Below are 22,188 nucleotides of genomic sequence, written 5' to 3' on the forward strand. Positions count from 1 at the left end.
ATTTCAGAATATCTATTTTTGGTATATTTGTTTTGGGTAATCATGCAAACACTTAAATGTTACAAGGGTTTAACCAGACTTTTCACAGACCATCATGAAAACAAACAAGAAAGAAGACAAAAGGAACAAGGGTGCACAATGGCAAAAGAGAAATTAAAACCTGTGTGATTGTTACTTTTTAATGTATCTATAATTTTCCTATTTGACCTTTGCAAAAGAAATAAAATCAAGAGAAAATGTATTTCCAAGTAAGTGTTCCATATATTAAAACTTGGCAACAGCAATTATTTTAAAGAGTAAAAATTAACACTTATTTTTGCTCAATAGTTTAATGTGTTAATAGTATGATTTGTTCACAATAATTATTTGTTCATTTTTTTAATATATTAATAAAACCAGGAATTTATAATGTTTGTGAACATAACAGCTTCATAATTAACAAAAAGTATAAAAAATGCAAGATCAGCAACTCGTAAATAGTCACATATTTGATGTTTTTAAAAAAAGTCATATAAAAACTGGGTTGGATAGTGATATCAAAAGGATTGTAATATAATTAATAAAAGTTTACAATGCAAAGTATCTGATGAATTTACACATTCTAAATTAGATTTTCTTTTTTCAAAATTATTATACATTTTTCCAAAATATTGTAAATTTTATACTGGAAAAAAATTAATAATTCAAAGATGGGTAGACCATAAGGTGTTATAAAATATAGTCAATATGACGTTTTAACCTGACATGGGCTTGAAAGCAAGGTTTGGTTTGCCATTGGATAGAAAAATACAAATTTGAAAGCTCATATATGGGGTTTTTTCATTACATTTTACATTGGAATTTACCCTTGTATGGGACAATATGCTGGCAAATTGCAAATAAAGGTTTATAGTAGCTTTTTTAAAAAAAAAAAAAAAAAAACTTTGATTAAACATCCTTTATGCCTAATTTGAAAATATTGTAAAACAAATAAAATAAAAAGACAACCTGGCTTAGAGCTACAATTCCACACCTTACCTATTCAGGAATATGGGCTCCGTTTACCAACCAGTGATTGCTGCTTTGGAGGTCTGTTGTTTTATAGTGGTTTGAAATCCTCCCAATCTGATTGGGATGATTGACAGCCCCTGCTAGTTGCAGCAATATCTCTCTAAGCCCATTGGGCAAGGAGTCTATGTCTGGTTTCCCCCATGAGTATTTTGTACTAATATTTAACTTTAAGATTATCACAGCATAATGCATGCAGTATATGTATAAAAAACATCAATGGTGAAGCATAATATTATGAAGTAAGTATCTGCTTGTTTTAGAGGAAAATAATATGAGCTAGTTTTACAACATTGTTATTTACTGCTTAAACCCTACTGTAACTTATTAAATAATAAATTATTTTCAAATATAGTCATGTCCTATAGTATAACTTTAAATATAAAGAATATACATAGTTAGAGGATAAATATATCTATGTATACAATTTTTTTATTAAAAAGCTTTAAAGACTTTATTCATATAAATCTAGTCAGAAAATGTTGGACTCATGAAAAAAGTGTGAGCAGGGATGAAAGTACAAAGAAAAAGCAAGTATTATGTGTTGAGTGCAAAATATCGGTGGTATTACGAGTGAGGTGCAATGTGAATGGGACCTCATGTTCGCATTGCACAGAAGCATTGCACTAACAAGAGCATGCTTCTATAGGCTCTAATGGGAGCCAAATTCTCATGCCGTGTCTCACAGTCTCAAAGGTAAGCAGTGCAATGATGGCAGCAAATTGTAAATATATAGGTATATGAATATATACAGATATATATATATATATATATATATATATGTGTGTGTGGTGTGTGTGTATATACACATATTAACACATAAACACCACATAGCTGCCAACTTTAGCCCCCCAAAAGTGCATTTTTTTTTAAATTTAAACAAAAAAACTAACAATTGGGGGGCATTTGGAAAATTAACCAGTAGACTGACCTCTGGTTAATTTTCTAAAGCACTAATTGTTACCATGGTAGCAATAACCAACCACTTGTAATGGCTGGTTATTTTTCGAGCACCCGCAAATGTACAAATTTGCCTGTTTGCAGTCATGCGATAATTTAGTGCTTCACTTTAAATACAAGATATGCCTTTGGGAACTCTGTCCAGCCCCTTTCTGTCTATTAATTTCATTGCTACTACTTCACTCCTTCTTTCTTGTTGATGATCTAAACTGTGCTTAATTCTAAGTGTTGGAAGAAATGACTGTAATTAATATCCATAAAACACCTCATACAATATTTCTAATTTACTACTTGCTGCTTTGTAACTAAATTATGTCAAACTGTTTACAACTAATAACAAGGATTAGCTGACACCAATACAAGGTTTATATGTCCATGTATAATGAATGAAGAAGAGATCATAGTCTTAATTGTTGTTTATTTAAAGTTAATATTGGACCAATAAATGTGTGCTGCAATACCCAACTTTTTTGGACAAACAAAGAAATAAAGAAGGAGACAAAAATAGAAAAAAAGAGAGAAAAAAATAAAAAAGAAAGCAGAAGCAGTGTACAGTGTGCAGTATTCTGGTGTATTTATGATCAGCACACTGCCCAAAATTGTACTTAATTGTTCTTAGGTACACAGTATGTTAACAATCCCAGCTGATTCAGCTCTACAGTCATGATCTGGTTAATCTGTAGCAAAACAATATATATTATACACATATATATATATACTGTATATTAATATATATTTATTTATTTTTTAAAGTATATCAATATAGTAAAAATATAAAGCTTATTTGAACACAACAAATATTATATAAATATAAAACTCAGAATTTGGAAAATAAATATTATCTTTCTCGTACAAAATGCTAATTAAATATATTATTTGAACCATTCTTTTAAACAGAGTATAAAAATCCTTAAAACTGCATTATGGTACACTATTAATATGGATTTTACAAAACTCAGTGGTTGGAATTGCCACTTTGAAGGCATATGTCTTTAAACATCTAAAATTACAACTTTAGTATATTTTCAAGATTACAATCATCTGCCAAAATTAATCCTGTATTCAAAAATTAGTTAGATTTTTTTTTTTTTTAATATTGCACTAATATTTCGCAACTGTACTTTTAATGACTCAGTATTTATGTGTCACTGAATACAACTGGTTGGTTATAACTGTTTCACAACCTAGACCTTCTGAAGCCTACTACAGTAAGCTCTGATGCATACAATTATATGGCTCCCAGGTATATTGTTAAATATTGGTTATCCTCAGGTTCCACAGAATGACAGCTACATAATTGCCCTTAACTTTACCCCCCCAACTCCCACTAACCATTAACATTTACCCCATATTACTAATCCATGCCATGACCATTCATCACTAATAGTTCTAACCACAGTCACTGTGCCTTAGCCAAAGCACTCAAGGGAGCAACTTTCACACATGTAAGTACACCATGAAAGGAAACCACCCAGTGTAATATGCCTCATTGGGATTCTTTCCCAAAAAACTCTAGAAACTAATGGCATATGTTCCCCTTGTCTGCACAAAGAAGTGGATCTCTTCAGGAGACTTGTATTTTTGTAAGGGGCTTACAATTGTTAAAGTGGTAAATAATTGATAGATTATGCATTAAGGTAGAACAATTCCTGGTAGTCTTTTATATATAATCTATCTATTATCTTGTATCAATGTATTAATTTGTTATTTATCAATTTGTTTTTTTTTTTGGCAGGAATGACCCTACACTGAAGCAGGGAAGGCGAGTCCCTTAGGTGCTGGTGCCTTGGAGTGGTAGGGGGTGCAGGGGTGGTTGCCTTGTTGTGAACTGTTAAAAGTGGTAGAGGTCACTTAGGTGGGGGTCGATTATAGCTGTTCAAGAGCACTAGAAAAAGATTATGCACTCAGTGACTTTGCCTTTCAGGCAGTGGGTGTATGAGTGGCACTTGTTCTGCAACTGAGGTGTAACATGGCTTTAAATTGCAATGAGTCAATACAATCAAAAGTGAACACAATATGGGCTATCTGATTAAAGTGGTTGGGGTATATAGGATTAATAGTAGTTGACATAAGTATACAATTATGGTATGGGGTCTGGAGGTACAGTATATATTTAATAAAAAATGTAAGCTTAAATTTATTCTCAGGACAATATTATGTATATTGAGGTTGATGTGGTTTATTGTGATGGAAAGTTGCTAAAGTTTTTGGTGGGTGTGCGTCAGAGGATTGCTTTCATGTGTCCAAAATTATCATGGACCAAGAAGTAATGATAAATAAGGGGTTGTATTGGCATATCAACAGGTCACAAGAAATGTTAACAGAATTGCCTACGTAAAAAAGGCTTTTATACTTTCAAAAAAGGTGTGGCATTGTGCAATACATTTGCATATGCTTACCCAGAATTTCTTGCTCCAATGGAAACACTTTTACTTGAGGTTGTCTGGTTAGAAAATGTGCAGATGTACTATACAATTGTATAGTGCAATTTCTTTGGACCTGTATTTCCCCCTCTCCGATTTGGATTTTTTTTTTTTTTTTTTTTTTTTTTAATTTTTAAACAAATTTTATTGAGGTTCAAAATAGCATAAAAAAAAGAAAGGGGGAAAATAAGAGGGAAAGAAAGAAATAAAGGGAGAGAAAAGAGAAAAAAAAAAAAAAAAAGGGAATAATTATGAAAAACAGAATTTACTCTTGGGCAGTTCCCGCCCAATTTGCTGGGCAATTTTACTCTCGCGTACCTACAATTATTGGATTGCAATCCAATCTTCCCAAATCGCCCAATAGTCCTCCATCCGTTCCAAGGCATTATATGCAAATTTTCTCCGATTTGGATTTTAATCTTTAATGTGTTCTAAATGTTTGCAACAGGAATGCTGGTACTTAATGACCCAATAGCAAATAATTGCATCTTGATTGGGAATTTAGCTTTTGTATGTAATAAAAATTATTTAAAATACAAGAATTAGATTAAAATGTAAACTTTTAAGTCCAATTAGGTCCCTTCTTCAGTCTTGATTTATTTAATTTTATTCAGCCTGTCGAGTACAGAATTTACTTGATAATAAATTTGATTGCATTAGTGTAGAGTGCACTTCTGATGCACATAAACTACATTTTCTTTTTAAATATATCTATTAAAATTTACTTGTAGTATCTGTGGATACCATTCATCAAGTGAACTACTACATTATTAAGGGATAAATATTACATTATATTATTTTTTAATAGGGATTATTTGGTTTATCTAGTCTGTCTTTTTCTAGTTGGTTAAAGGTAACTAATTATTTTCTTATCCTTTGTGACTCTAGGGAATATTTAGTTCATTTAGCAAATGAGAAAAAAACTGCAGCAAGATTTGCTGTGCAATTATTCAAGAAACAAGTAGTAATATATAGCTGCTGCCACAATATAGACAGGGCCCAGCAGTATGAAGAAAACAGGGCACTTCTAGGCCCCAAGCATGAACTCTGAAGGCAATAAATAATAAAGAAATATACAGCAAATACTGCATTAAAAACCAGAAATTATTGTCAAATAGTTCAAAGGTCAGGGCAAGCAGGGACAAATGGGTTAAATCCTCAAAGATATAAATATGAATTTGTACAGTCAAATATTAAGAAGCAGAAAGATGATTACAAATTATCTACATAATTGTAGATGTTTAAACATGTTAAAGGGAAATGTATTATGTGCATAGCATTTATAGTATATCAGCAATTCAGCACTGCATTGCAAAATCCAAGTACAAAATAAATGTAATTTTGTTAGCATAATATGCTGTTGAGAGATATACCCCTGGAATATTCTCTTGAAAATGCGTATTCTATGTCTTACTGTGTGCTGTGATGAACCTATCTCTTAGCAGAATGTTAAGGGTTAAAAAAACTTTGCATTTTTTTCTCATAGTTAAGAATTTAATGGTGAATCATGTTTACAGTTTGATGCTTTTTTAAGTATTAGGGGTTGAGTTTGGAACATACATGCACACAAAGAATATAATGCTTCAAGATATATGGATGGCTGCGATTTATAGATTACTCACAAAATATAAATGAAATTGTCAGAGATAAACAACATGATAAGATGCCTCTGGCTTTAAGGAAGCTTGAAACTTTAATAACTAATAGACATGCTTACTATCTTTGGATATCCCCATTGGTGTGTGCAGCTAATCAATAGATATATCACATTTTAGATATATAGTATTTTAGCATGGATAGTCCAGTTAAAAAAAAAAACAGAAGATAAGATAATGTAAATTCCATAGAATGGTTTCAAAGAAATATATTTAGAATAATGAGACATCTGAGTAAAGTAGTGTTTCCATCCAACAGTCATGGTTGATAGAATTCAGGGAACATTTCGAGTCCATTTAGTGTTTTATGTTCTTATCACAGTGAGAATTGTGACCTGATGCTTTGCATATTTCTTACCAAATGAACATCTAAAGATATTTTTGACCAATTATTTCACCAAACTGAGTGTCTCCATTTAGCCATTTGACTTTAAGATTTTCTGGGTGAATTGCAGCAAAGTATATGAAATTTTGATAAAAAAATAAATAATATCACTCATCACATGTGAATAAAATCAGGGAAAAAGATATTCTGTTAGATACTACTTGTAGTACAGGTAGTGTCCTTTCTCTGTTGCATGAACTGCACTAACATCCAGTAGATCACAATATTCTGATTTGGAAAGAAGTCACGTCCGTGAAGTTTTGGTCCATCTACCAACCTGAATAGTCAGGGCACTGTGTGTGGCGCTACTGCTCCAAATATTCTGCATTTTGTTTTGCTGGCTAATAGCCACACCAAGAAGTTGATTACTTATTTACCTGCATACCAGAGAAATAGACTATTTGGTTAGTAGAGGGACCAAACCCCACATATGTAACTGAGAAAGGACAAATCTGGATGACACTGTACCTCTATATGGGGATTGTTTTTAAAATGTGCTATATAAATTCCTCATATGTTGTTGAGTTTATAACATTTAAGTCGAATATTTTATCAATGTTTTAATTCAAGAATTGTATGTTTTTACTAAATTTAGAATCTGATTTCTAAGCTCTCACTTTGCTTTGTTTTAATATTCTGTTAGATTACTAGCTTTTTGAAAGCTAACATACAGGCTAGCATATCATTTTTTTTTTGTTTGGTTTGTTTTGTTGAAAATCTTTACATGCAGACCTAATAAAAAAAGAACAGCTCTAGACTTATTTGTCAACCCTTTTGAGCAATAAAATTGGCATAGTCCAGAAAGTATATTATGTGCTAGCACTTCTTAAAACTGTTCATTTAGATTGATCAGATGGGCAATTTATCTATTGGGCTACTCATAAGTGGTAAACGAGTCTGTACCCTGAACAAATACTGAGCAGGTTCATCATTTCTACATATGAAAAAAAAACAAAAAAAAAAACAACAACCATATAAGCAGCATTTTAACTTCCTACTAATGCTTTGTACTTACTAGCCAATTTATGGGCTAGATTATGAGTGGAGTGCTACTTATTACTCCCACTCGCACGCTAACTGCGCTCTACTTTTTTTATTTTGTGCATATACTTGCAAAAAGTGGGAAAAAAAATAACCTCCTTCTCACTTCACATAGAAGAATATGTTCGATTTACTCATATATATATATAAAAGGAAAAATGATACATATTTATATCATGCAGGATGCATATAAGCAACAGTAATGCACACAGATACTTTGGTCAAGACAAGTTTCAACATTTAAATTAATAATAAAATACAAATATTAAATAAAATATTTAATGTAAAAATTGAAATAGAACATAATATAAAAATAAAGAATGTATCTTTAATGCAGACTATAGGGGTATTTATCAAAAATCAGTATGGAAAGTCTGCAAAGTAACATTTTATTAATACCACAAAATTAAAAAAAAAATAAGAAAAACTTTCTGGTTTAAAAATTAAAACAAAATCCATTTTTTATATTTAAAATTACGCTTCTAATATATATATTTTTTTCCCTATTTATTAGACTAGAGTGTTTTTTGGAACATGTCGCTTCCCTAAATCCTTTTGTTACACTGAAGTATCATTAATCGAACATAGAACTCAAGATTTTTCTTTCATGATTAAGATATAGGGCCCGATTTATCATGGCCCGAATGGGACCAAATACCCCTGTTTCTGCGCAAACCTTCAGGCTCGCTGGAAACAGGAGTTAAGAAGCAGCAGTCTCATATGCCTCCTCTGAGGCGGCGGACAGCAATCCGCACAATCATGTACGATCGGGTTCATTGACAATCCCTGCTAGCGGCCGATTGGCCGTGAATCTGCAAGGGGTGGCATTGCACAAGCAGTTCACCAGAACTGCATGTGCAATGTTAAATGACGACAGCGTATGCTGTCGGTATTCAGCGATGTCTGGTGGACAAGATCTGCTATAGCAGATCATGTCCACCAGACATTGATAAATCGGCCCTAGAGTGTTCAGTTTTAAACAAGTATCCAATGTACTTCTATTATAACATTTGCTTCATTCTCCTGGTGTCCTTTGCTAAAGTAGAAGAAACATATTACTGGGAGCTAGATGAACATGTCCGGTGAACCAATGACACAAGGTATATGGGTGCAGCCACCAATCAGCAGAAAGCTCACAGAAGTGTATTGTTGCTCATGGGGCATCCTAGTTATCCTTTTTAATAAAGGATACCAGTAGAATGAAACCAATTGAATAATAAAGTAGTAATCTGTAAAGTTATCTAAAATTGCAAGTTTAATTTCGACTTTACTATCCTTTTAATACTTTGAAAAAAGACCAACCATGATTAAGAATAATAGCACAAAAAACACTTTATTAGATAAAATAAATCATGTCTCTGTCTGTCTTGCTGTTGATTTCTATGGCCTAGAATTCAATCTTTTAGAATTTGCAATTCTAAATCATCATTCTCAACTTGACTATATTTTTTTGTTATTTATGGAAAGCTCATATATTTGCCTTTATTGGGCCTCTAGACATAAATCACACATAATTCCAGAACATCTGAATATCCAACACTTGGATTGGGTAAACATTTGTAAAAAGTGATATGTATATAGGAGCGCCAAAGGCTAAGGTATACAAGCAGGTTACGAGTGAGTCTGCATCGCTGAGTGATCAGGGTGTATTTCAAATGTCCCAGTTGAAACCATACGTTCTTGACTATTTTTGTTAAAAAATAATCTAATATGATATAAAATGTATATATTCTAATGTTTAATAAGCATAAATAAATGATAAGATCTTAAACATGGTTAACAAATAAAAACATCATAAAAACAACGAGGCGACAGAATATAAAAACAATTATACAGCGATGAGATGGATATTGTGAATCCAAATAGTAGACTTAAAATTGGATTAAGTCCGAGAAGGAAGATCAGTTATACCTTAAATAACTCTCATAATAACTCTGATAAAAAATCTAATGGTTAGAGATGGGTTAATATCCCCCAAAAATATATATATACTGTATAGAGGGATCAGATCGATACCGGTATGATCAAAAAATAGTGAAAGAATAATATAAAAAATGGCGATAAAAATAATATATAATAATAAATTATAGAAAATGTGTATAGATAATGTGGAAATCTCAAAACACAACTACAAGAAACAGTGTTTCATCAGTGTGAAAACATAATCAAAACCAAAACGATGGGTGCATACAAAATCCCATAAGTGTTAGGTATAAGTTTACCACTAGCACTGTTATTCTAATTTAGCACTGTTACATTCTTTAGTAATTTATTCTCCAGCTATTATTCGTTTAGGATTTAAATTGGATTCCTTATACCTAACACTTATGGGATTTTGTATGTACCCATCGTTTTGGTTTTGATTATGTTTTCACACTGATGAAACACTGTTTCTTGTAGTTGTGTTTTGAGATTTCCACATTATTTATACACATTTTTCTATAATTTATTATTATATATTATTTTTATATTATTCTTTCACTATTTTTTGATCATACCGGTATCGATCTCATCCCTCTATATATATATTTTTGGGGGGATATTAACCCATTTCTAACCATTAGATTTTTTATCAGAGTTATTATGAGAGTTATTTAAGGTATCTTTTAAGGTATATATTGATACCTGTCACATATTAGTGTTTATAACTGATCTTCCTTCTCGGACTTAATCCAATTTTAAGTCTACTATTTGGATTCACAATATCCATCTCATCACTGTATAATTGTTTTTATACTCTGTCGCCTCGTTGTTTTTATGATGTTTTTATTTGTTAACCATGTTTAAGATCTTATCATTTATTTATGCTTATTAAACATTAGAATATATACATTTCATATCATATTAGATTATTTTTTAACAAAAATAGTCAAGAACGTATGGTTTCAACTGGGACATTTGAAATACACCCTGATCACTCAGTGGTGCAGACTCACTCGTAACCTGCTTGTATACCTTAGCCTTTGGCGCTCCTATATACCTTTCATATTGCATTCACTTGAGGACCTAATTAGGGGGTCTATTTATAGTGTAGCAGGTATACATATATAGGCGCTAGTTGCTTTCCTCCAACATTGTAAAAAGTGATATGTAACATTTTTGTCAGGCTTCTTGCATAAATATATATTAGTAATTAATAACCACTCAAAAAGGGGAATTTACAAAAGTTGATTCAACATTGCTGTATTTGATATTAGGTTGGTATCGTTATTGTTGTTATGTCCAAACACTCATTTTGGAATAATTAAAGAACATTTAAGTATCATAATTTACAAATGTGATTTGTTCATTGTTTTAACATTTTAAGAAAACTAGAAAATTATTATTGGGTCAATCACAATCATTTAGAAAAAAACATATCTAGTGATTAACAGCAGAAAAATATTATTAAATTATATAAGTTTTTTTTTTAGATAAATAATTTGATAAGTTTTCTAAAGGATTATGACAAACCCCTAATTTTGCTAAAGTGTTAACTGATTATGAGCTAGATTACATGTAGATTGGTATTTTGCACTCCCACTAGTGCGTTAACTGTGTTTGAAGTAAGTTTTATACATGTCGGGAATCACACGTATTACAAATTGAAAGCAAAAAATGTTTTTGCATGAGCGCTAACCCGATGCCCGCAAAAAGACAAACTTAAAATATTGCAACTGTGTTAATGTATTTCCCTATACAGGGAGTGCAGAATTATTAGGCAAATGAGTATTTTGACCACATCATCCTCTTTATGCATGTTGTCTTACTCCAAGCTGTATAGGCTCGAAAGCCTACTACCAATTAAGCATATTAGGTGATGTGCATCTCTGTAATGAGAAGGGGTGTGGTCTAATGACATCAACACCCTATATCAGGTGTGCATAATTATTAGGCAACTTCCTTTCCTTTGGCAAAATGGGTCAAAAGAAGGACTTGACAGGCTCAGAAAAGTAAAAAATAGTGAGATATCTTGCAGAGGGATGCAGCACTCTTAAAATTGCAAAGCTTCTGAAGCGTGATCATCGAACAATCAAGCGTTTCATTCAAAATAGTCAACAGGGTCGCAAGAAGCGTGTGGAAAAACCAAGGCGCAAATAACTGCCCATGAACTGAGAAAAGTCAAGCGTGCAGCTGCCAAGATGCCACTTGCCACCAGTTTGGCCATATTTCAGAGCAACATCACTGGAGTGCCCAAAAGCACAAGGTGTGCAATACTCAGAGACATGGCCAATACTCAGAGACATGGCCAAGGTAAGAAAGGCTGAAAGACGACCACCACTGAACAAGACACACAAGCTGAAACGTCAAGACTGGGCCAAGAAATATCTCAAGACTGATTTTTCTAAGGTTTTATGGACTGATGAAATGAGAGTGAGTCTTGATGGGCCAGATGGATGGGCCCGTGGCTGGATTGGTAAAGGGCAGAGAGCTCCAGTCCGACTCAGACGCCAGCAAGGTGGAGGTGGAGTACTGGTTTGGGCTGGTATCATCAAAGATGAGCTTGTGGGGCCTTTTCGGGTTGAGGATGGAGTCAAGCTCAACTCCCAGTCCTACTGCCAGTTTCTGGAAGACACCTTCTTCAAGCAATGGTACAGGAAGAAGTCTGCATCCTTCAAGAAAAACATGATTTTCATGCAGGACAATGCTCTATCACACGCGTCCAAGTACTCCACAGCGTGGCTGGCAAGAAAGGGTATAAAAGAAGAAAATCTAATGACATGGCCTCCTTGTTCACCTGATCTGAACCCCATTGAGAACCTGTGGTCCATCATCAAATGTGAGATTTACAAGGAGGGAAAACAGTACACCTCTCTGAACAGTGTCTGGGAGGCTGTGGTTGCTGCTGCACGCAATGTTGATGGTGAACAGATCAAAACACTGACAGAATCCATGGATGGCAGGCTTTTGAGTGTCCTTGCAAAGAAAGGTGGCTATATTGGTCACTGATTTGTTTTTGTTTTGTTTTTGAATGTCAGAAATGTATATTTGTGAATGTTGAGATGTTATATTGGTTTCACTGGTAAAAATAAATAATTGAAATGGGTATATATTTGTTTTTTGTTAAGTTGCCTAATAATTATGCACAGTAATAGTCACCTGCACACACAGATATCCCCCTAAAATAGCTAAAACTAAAAACAAACTAAAAACTACTTCCAAAACTATTCAGCTTTGATATTAATGAGTTTTTTGGGTTCATTGAGAACATGGTTGTTGTTCAATAATAAAATGAATCCTCAAAAATACAACTTGCCTAATAATTCTGCACTCCCTGTATATGTGTGTGTGTGATTATATATAGGTATAGATTCATACAGATATATATAGGATGGACATTTTGTAATATATAGGTATAATATAGGAGGGTAATTTAGCCCTATATGTGAAATAGGAAATACAATAAATGATCAAAAACAAACAAAAAAAATAATTATATTTGGTTTTAAAGAGGTAATCTGGGGTTAAAAGAGTTTTCTGAGGGATCAGAATACTGTTGGTAGGGGTGTCTCAATGCCAAATGTCATAAACAGCAGCTACTAATTTGTGTAGCTTGTTGCATAGGAAACTACGATTTGTTTTGTCTTTTTTTGTAGTTAAAGTGGATTTTCTTTTAATGTTTCTGCTTCACAGTCAAACATTAAACAATAAATTAGATTATTAACTATAAGGACATAGTAGGACAGTGCAAACATGATCATACATGTACAGTAGGGGCTTGTGATGTCAGGCTAAACATTGTTTTTTTCCTATTGCTTATGCTAGAGCCTCCATATGCACTCTTCCACTTGAGTGACTGTGTTTCGCTGCGTAAGATATAAGAAGGTGCTTGACCCACCACTCTCCTGGATAAAATAAGCATAAAGGCTGTATAATGAAACAAGCAAGTGAATGTGTATGGGTGTTACTACATTTCACAATGGTGGTCGCCTTAAGGCATAAATGGGAATATAAAGAAGTAATTGATCAACAGCACATAAGCACATGCTCACTTTTATAATTCGTATAGGAATCTTTGCTTGCCAAATACAGCAATATATACTCCCTTGTTGGATTGCTCTATAGTAAGTCACCCTAATATACTTTAGTAGCCATAAAAAATCCATACATTGAATTACAAATGTTAGTGCACATGCTGAACAACTGTTCTTTGTATTTAACATATACTGTATAGAAAGATGTTTATCTTTTCTTGAACCTAAAGAAATAAATCTGGCTGGGGACTGATCTCAGTCTTATTAAAAATGGCCTTATCTCATTGCCGATTGCTCATATAGATGTAGGCAGTTAAATCCTACATCCATAAAGTACTATGACAAATTACATTCTGGTGCCAAGAAGACTTCCACATTTTATGCTATCTTCACTCCTGTACTGTTTGTCCTTGTCAGATTTGATGACTCATCTTTACATTCATTGTATTTAAAGATTAACATACAATTCCTTCATTTATCACTATGTTTTTATTTAACAAAGAATATCTTATGAATATTCAGTTTTGCTTTATTTTTCATATATAATTGATCAATTATTGCTATGTTATTATTGTTTTCTTTTTAGTTTGTATTTTAACTTTTCTTCTTTCTCTCTTTAGTGTACATTACTGTTTCTCAGTATATTTAGGTGTGATTTTCTTCCTAACAATATCTACCATGTCTCTGTATCCCTTTCTATTTAATTTTCAACCTCCCAATCCAGCTGGGCATAAAAGCTTCATGCTGGTCTCAAGACAGCATTACTTTTTAACAAAATAAAGGAAAAAAAGCTGACTTGATATTGTGATGCCTATAAGAATCTGCAAAACACAAAATGCAACAAGAATCTGCTAAACACAAAATGCAGAGCCAAATGGAACAATAAAATGCTTTCAAATATCCCTATAAAATGCTAAAAGCCCTATGCAAATATAATGGTTGTGAAAAATTTAAATGTATCTAAGTGTGGTATATTTTTTATTTTATTTTCTGACATCATCTAGCATTCTTGCAAAACTTAAAGCAATGTTTTAGTAATTATTTCTTTCTTTGTTTCATAAAAAAGAGGGCACTTTTAAAATGTATTACAAGTTTTTTTGTTTGTTTTTCAAATGCATATTATTGTCCTGAATAAACCAATGTTTCTTTGTTAGTTTGCAGACAAGTGTCCCCTCAACCAATAAATGAGAATTATCTTTACCAGCAAGTAAGCAATAATAAGGAAGTATATCATTGATAAAAAATAATGTTTAGCCGTTGTAGGGCCGGCATGCAAGTGCCAGCCTGCTTCCTGTAATGTAAGAAGCAGTGGTCACTAGATTGATGCTTCTTACACTCTCCTTAACATCTGAGGTGCAGTACTGAAATCACCCACCCGGAATGATTGTCAGGCCCTTCTCTTACATGAATGGTCGTTTGAGACAAGGGGGTGGCATTACACACTCAAGTGATTGTGTAATGATACATCTGACAGCAGATATGCAGAGTCCACTGCCCATTTAATGTGAAGCCACGCATGCAAGTTGAAAACCTTGTCCGCTCTGCCCTTAGTACATGGAGCTTTTAGTGTCAATTGCAGTTTAATATATATTTTAGTGTTGTTTTTGTGCCAAACTATATGGTTAGTTGAAATATAATTATTTAATTACTTTAATATGTTACATTTATATTGCCCCCCATTTTATTTTTACACAGTAATTATTTTTTTGTTAAAGCAAAATATTTGGGGGGGAAGGTCACAACAAATACATTTGTGAAGTCCTAATAAGCTGACCAGCGGTATTCATTGCATGCTTACTTCACAATGTGAGCAAAACCATTCTGACAGGTAACCTCTAGTTATCCTCTGGAAAAGAACCAAATACTTTATATCTTGCAGGTATTTCATGTATCTTTAGATGTTTAGCAATACAGTATGTTATGGTCTAAATTTAAGCAGCAAGAAAATATGTATTAATGTCAATCACCTTTAAAGGCTGTTAAAAAAAAACAACTTTTGTTAAATGTATAAATGATTAATTGCTATGCGTTTAAAGAAAGATCTTGATTAATGCTAAGTTACAAGAACCCTGACATATGTATGTTTCGAGTACAATGTGGGGTGGGGGAAGCAGAATATTGCTAAACAGGAGACTTATATAATTCTATCATGTGTAGAATAATATCTAAATATGTATATGATAAGACTGCCTGCCGTTGAGTTAAAGCTAAGAACACATGAAAACTAACTAAGTAATTGTTATAGATTATACAAGTATAAGAAGCTTTAGTCAACGTTAGACCATAGTGGTTCTGCTTGTAATAAGTTTTACATAAATTACATAAGTAATGTTTCAATTCTCATTCACACTAAATAACTTTATTCAAAAAATCTTAAAAAATAAGAGAAAATCACACACACACAAATAGCTTGAGCTCAAATTGTTAAAAACACTTAAACCAGCAAAGACACTGAAACTCCCATCCTATTAATATAGTTGGAGATAATATTAGCCAGCTGTGACTATATAAGACTATAAAAGCCCTTTCAATCTGAGGGCTGTAGTTAAATTATTTTAGTCATTATGATTTTAAGCTAACAGCTAGGCTTCAATAGAGGTCAAACCCCTCTGAAGAAGCATTTTTGTGAAACGCGTGTCAGGGGTCCTTTGGAGTAGCTCTGTCTCTCCGTTGTTTTATTTTTTGTTTACCATGCTTTAAGACCGGTCTCCCTGGTATATAAATAATATTGAAGCCTAGCTGTTAGCTTAAAATCATAATGACTAAAATATTTTAACTACAGCCCTTGAATTGAAAGGGCTTTTATAGTCTGATATAGTCACAGCTGGCTAATATTATCTCCAACTATATTAATAGGATGTGAGTTTCAGTGTCTTTGCTGGTTTAAGTGTTTTTAACAATTTGAGCTCAAGCTATTTGTGTGTGTGTGAATTTCTCTTATTTTTTAATATTTTTTGAATAAAGTTATTTAGTGTGAATGAGAATTGAAACATTACTTATGTAATTTATGTAAAACGTATTACAAGCAGAACCACTATGGTCTAATGTTGACTAAAGCTTCTTATACTTGTACAATCTATTACAATTAGTTAGTTTTCATATGTATGTTTCATAGGTGCCCTCCTTTTAAATTGGCAATATGACAACCCTAATCAAAATTATTAAAACATTTTAAACATACTGTAAAATGTATAGATATATTTTATGGATTATTTAGAATATGTTACAGTTTGTTTAATAATTTTATATATATATATATATATATATATATATTTTTTTTTTATATGTAATATTTTTATAGCATGCCTTAATAACATTAATGGCTAGATTTAGAGTTCTGCGTTAGCCGTCAAAAGCAGCGTTAAGGGGTTTTGGCCGGCCGCTGGTATTTAGAGTCAGGCAGGAAAGGGTCTAACGCTCACTTTCAAGCCGCGACTTTTCCATACCGCAGATCCCTTTACGCCAATTGCGTATCCTATCTTTTCAATGGGATCTTCCTAACGCTGGTATTTAGAGTCTTGGCTGAAGTGAGCGGTAGACCCTCTACCGGCAAGACTCCAGCCACAGAAAAAAGTCAGTAGTTAAGAGCTTTCTGGGCAAACGCCGGTTTATAAAGCTCTTAACTACTGTGCTCTAAAGTACACTAACACCCATAAACTACCTATGTACCCCTAAACCAAGGCCCCCCCACATCGCTGCCACTATAGTAAATATTTTTAACCCCTAATCTGCCGACCGCACACCGCCGCCACCTACATTATCCCTATGAACCCCTAATCTGCTGCCCCTAACATTGCCGACCCCAATATTATATTTATTAACTGCCCCCCCAATGTTGCCGCTACCTTACCTACACTTATTAACCCCTAATCTGCCGACCGGACCTCGCCGCTACTCTAATAAAGTTATTAACCCCTAAACCGTAGCACTCCCGCCTCGCAAACCCTATAATAAATAGTATTAACCCCTAATCTGCCCTCCCTAACATCGCCGCCACCTAAACTTCAAGTATTAAACCCTAATCTGCCGACCGGGCCTCGCCGCTACTATAATAAATGTATTAACCCCTAAAGCTAAGTCTAACCCTAACCCTTACACCCCCTAAATTAAATATAATTTTAATCTAACGAAATAAATTAAATATTATTAACTAAAGTATTCCTATTTAAATCTAAATACTTACCTGTAAAATAAACCCTAATATAGCTACAATATAACGAATAATTATATTGTAGCTATTTTAGGATTTATATTTATTTTACAGGCAACTTTGTATTTATTTAAACTAGGTACAATAGCTATTAAATAGTTATTTACTATTTAATATCTACCTAGTTAAAATAATTAAAAAATTACTTGTAAAATAAATCCTAACCTAAGTTACAATTAAACCTAACACTACACTATCAATAAATAAATTAAATCAATTAACTACAAGTACCTACAATTACCTACAATTAAATAAACTAAACTAAATTACAAAAAAAAAAAACACTAAATTACAAAAAAAAAAAAAAGATTACAAGAATTTTAAGCTAATTACACCTATTCTAAACCCTCTAATAAAATAACAAATCCCCCCAAAATAAAAAATTTCCCTACCCTAATCTAAATTAAAAAAGTTAACAGCTCTATTACCAGCCCTTAAAAGGGCTTTTTGCAGGGCATGCCCCAAAGAAATCAGCTCTTTTGCCTGTAAAAAACCCCACAATACCACCCCCAACATTACAACCCACCACCCACATACCCCTACTCTAACCCAAACCCCCCTTAAATAAACCTAACACTACCCCCCTGAAGATCTCCCTACCTTGAGTCGTTTTCACCCAGCCGGGCACGGATGGACCAAAAGAGGACATCCGGAGCGGCAGAAGTCTTCATCCTATCCGGGCAGAAGAGGACATCTGGATCGGTAAACATCTTCATCCAAGCGGCATTTTCTATCTTCATCCATCCGGAGCGGAGCCATCTTCTTCCAGCCGACGCGGATCCATCCTTCTTCCACGACGCCTACTCACCGAATGAAGGTTCCTTTAAATGACGTCATCCAAGATGGCGTCCCTCAAATTCCGATTGGCTGAAAAATTAAGGAATTAAGGTAGGAAAAATCTGATTGGCTGATTGAATCAGCCAATCAGATTCAAGTTCAATTGGATTGGCTGATCCAATCAGCCAATCAGATTGAGCTCGCATTCTATTGGCTGATCGGAATTGAGCTCGCATTCTATTGGCTGATCGGTTATTTGTAGAGCGCCAACAGATTCCGCAGCGCTAATATGGATAGATATAATGAGGTAGCTAGCCAAAAGCTGCACCTGTGGATGAATTTGAATTAACACAGTTTTAATCAGAAAGGTCGCTTCACCACAACTTTAAAATCTCCAATTTGCATGATTAGCAAGAATGAATATCATTTGAATAAAAATGTTTAAATATTTCATTAAAAGAAAAACCTTTATAATACTCTGATTGTTGACACTTTGCCAACATTTTATATAGCAGTCTATTCCACTTTAGTATTGTTTAAAGTCTCTATAATATGTGTGTACATGTGCTCATAGGTACTCTGGTTTTAAACAAAACTATATGTAAAATCTCTTGTATTCATAGCTATAAAAATAAATAATTGAATTAATATATAAAAATAAATAAATAACATTTTCAGGAAAAAGAATTCTGATCCATAACATGTGTTTTTCCTTTTTTTTAATTATATGCCTAAGACAAAAGTCTAAAATTACATCAATTAAATCAGTATTTAATATTGCTAATATGGAATATTAGTCCAGTAGAATCTGTATTTTTTAATTATTTTTTTAATCAGCAATACAAGTTACTCAAAGTTTTCATTCTATAGGTTTTAGTTATAAAGCTGTGAGTATACCTTTTTGCCCCAAAATATATATATTGTATAGATACACACACACACACACACACACACACACACACACACACACACACACACATATATATATATATATATATATATATATATATATATATATATATATATATATATATATATATACATACACTTTTGAGCCCTTTCCAGTCAAATATCTTGTCACATACCATATCACATTTACTCCATTTTAATTTTTATAATGTGTTTTATTGTGTTTTGAATAGGTATACTTTACATTCCAATGTTCTTCACATAGGAGAAAATGTTAATTTTATTTTTAAATATATATATTTCTATATGCTGTATATCTGTATTTATATATTTATACCTGTATATATTAATATAGATATAAAGTTATAAAAATATTTTTTTTAAAAATCACACACACACATATATATATATATATATATGTATATATAAAGAATAGTAAAGTATTAATAAACTACCTTTAGCTTTGGTCTAATGCGGTGTTGGGTTAGTGCGGGCGATAAGTGATAGTATTTGGGGGTTTTAACAGCACGTTTGTTTAAGTCTATGGGAGAAGAATTTAGCACAGTCGGGATTTTCAAAGTTAGCGTGCATCTAACATTTGCGTGTGCGCTAACTTTTTACTTTCAACTTGTACTTTTAGCGATTTTATCATGCAAGTGAAAGTAAAAGTTAGTGTGGCACTTGTGATCTAGCCCTTTGTAAGTATGAAATGTTGCGTGCTGCACTTGTTTTTTAATAACCATATTCAATTTGTCCAGGCCCTAGAAGTAGAATAGGCTGGCTGTTCTCATTCTCTAATCTAATAAACTTAGATTGAACTTTCCTGAAGCCAATTTTGTACAGATTTGTAGAAGGGTTATACTTGTGAAGCCTGCCATGTGTCTTCCAGTTCTCAAAAGTGTATAACCCACATTTTGCAAGCATAAATTACAGGAAAAGGGGTCAAAATATACTAAACATAAATAAACATTTGATATTACAGTCCATTTGTATAGCTAACCACCATATATAAAATATTCATTTATATGTTTTATTGGAGACACTTAGTGGCTAGTTCTGCTATTCTGCATCTGCATATAGAATATCAGAATATCACATTTCAGTGAATTTTCTGTGACATGAATAGCTACTTTGGAAAGAAAAAATATGTTTGTCTAATTACAGTTATTGCACTTTTAGTAAGGACACTGAACAATCATCTTACATGCATAATTAATTTATTTCAGAAATGTAACCAATATTATTGTAAATTTTAGTTTCAGGAAACAGCTTTATCATCTAAATTAGTAGCACTATCGAAAAGAATGTTAACAATTATAACATGATTGTATTTGGTAGACTATATGCAATTATAATGTTGAGTATATTTACATTTATACTCAAAGCTTACTGTTCTCTTCTGTATATTAACCATGTTATGGTTATTTATGATCGCATGGGCTCAATGGCTTTCATCAACTAAAAAAGTATTTTAGGAACAAAACTTGCTTTAGGGTCCAGCAATTAGCTCCAAGAAGCATTTGTCTCAACACACTGGTACCATTATATCCTCATTGATACCTACTAAGGCTGAATGCCTGGGAAAATGACCTATCACATGTACCATAAAATAATATTTTTCATAAAACATGAAAAGTTTAAGAATACCAAACAATTTTAATCATAATCCATAGCTTAGATAATTGCAGAAGAACAAAAATATGACACAACCTCTAAAACATGTTAAATGTTGTCATATTAAGACGAGACATAACATATATAAATAATATTATAATCTTGTTCAAAGATAAGATATGAAAATATACAGTAATATATAGCTAAAAGTTTTATATATATATATATATATATATGTATATATATATATATATATATATATATATATCCTATATAATAAAAGGCCAAGTGTGTTTGTCTGAAGCTGTCATGCGCAGTAGACAGCACAGCACGAGGACAAACACACCTGGCCTTTGAGAGTCCCTAAGTCTCTGCTCTGCAGTGCGAGCAGAAGTGTGCGTGACCGAGCGTGGCCGGGGGCGTGGCCGAGCGCGAGGGCCATGAGGGGGCGTGGCCGAGTGTGAAGGGGCGGGGCCAGACGGGCCGCGAAAGGTTGTGCAGTCTGAGAGCTCAAAACAGCTCAAAAGATAAGAAAGGGGAGAGAGAGATCAAGAGGGGAGATAAAGAGAGCACAAGAGAGGGAGCAAAAGAGAGGGGTAGAGACAGCAAAAGAGAGGGGGAGAGACAGCAAAAGAGAGGGGGAGGGAGAGCAAAAGAAAGGGGACAGAGTGATCAAAAGAGAGGGGGGGGAAGAGAAAGAGAGGGGGAGAGAGAGAGGGGGAGGGGGGAGAGAGAGAGGGGGGAGGAGAGAGAGAGAGAGAGAGAGAGAGAGAGTGGGGGGAGGAGGAGAGAGAGAGAGGGGAGAGAGGAGAGGGAGGGAGAGAGAGAGGAGAGGGAGAGAGAGAGGGGGAGGGGGAGAGAGGGGAGGGAGAGAGCGGGGGGGAGGGAGAGAGAGAGGGGAGGGGGTGGGAGAGAGAGCAGGGAGAGAGAGAGAGGGGGGGAGAAAGAGAGGGGAGGGAGAGGGGAGGGAGGGAGAGAGAGAGAGAGAGAGAGAGAAGGGAGAGAGAGGGGAGAGAGAGAGGGGGGAGATGGGGAGAGAGAGAGGGGGAGAAAGAGAGAGAGGGGGAGAGAGAGAGAGAGAGGGGGGAGAGAGAGAGAGAGAGAGAGAGAGAGAGGGGGGGGGAGAGAGAGAGAGAGAGAGAGAGAGGGGGAGAGAGAGAGAGGGGGGGGAGAGAGAGAGAGAGATAGAGGGGAGAGAGATAGAGGGGAGAGA

At 33.8% G+C, this 22,188-nt stretch overlaps 1 protein-coding gene across 1 annotated transcript in view; it reads right to left on the reverse strand.

Annotated features, from left to right (window-relative positions):
* The window catches only part of CSMD3 (CUB and Sushi multiple domains 3), a 1,747,434-nt gene that overhangs the window by 1,114,486 nt on the left and 610,760 nt on the right, over window positions 1–22,188 (reverse strand).

Source organism: Bombina bombina, chromosome 5, assembly GCF_027579735.1.
Source record: "Bombina bombina isolate aBomBom1 chromosome 5, aBomBom1.pri, whole genome shotgun sequence".
Lineage (NCBI taxonomy): Eukaryota > Metazoa > Chordata > Amphibia > Anura > Bombinatoridae > Bombina > Bombina bombina.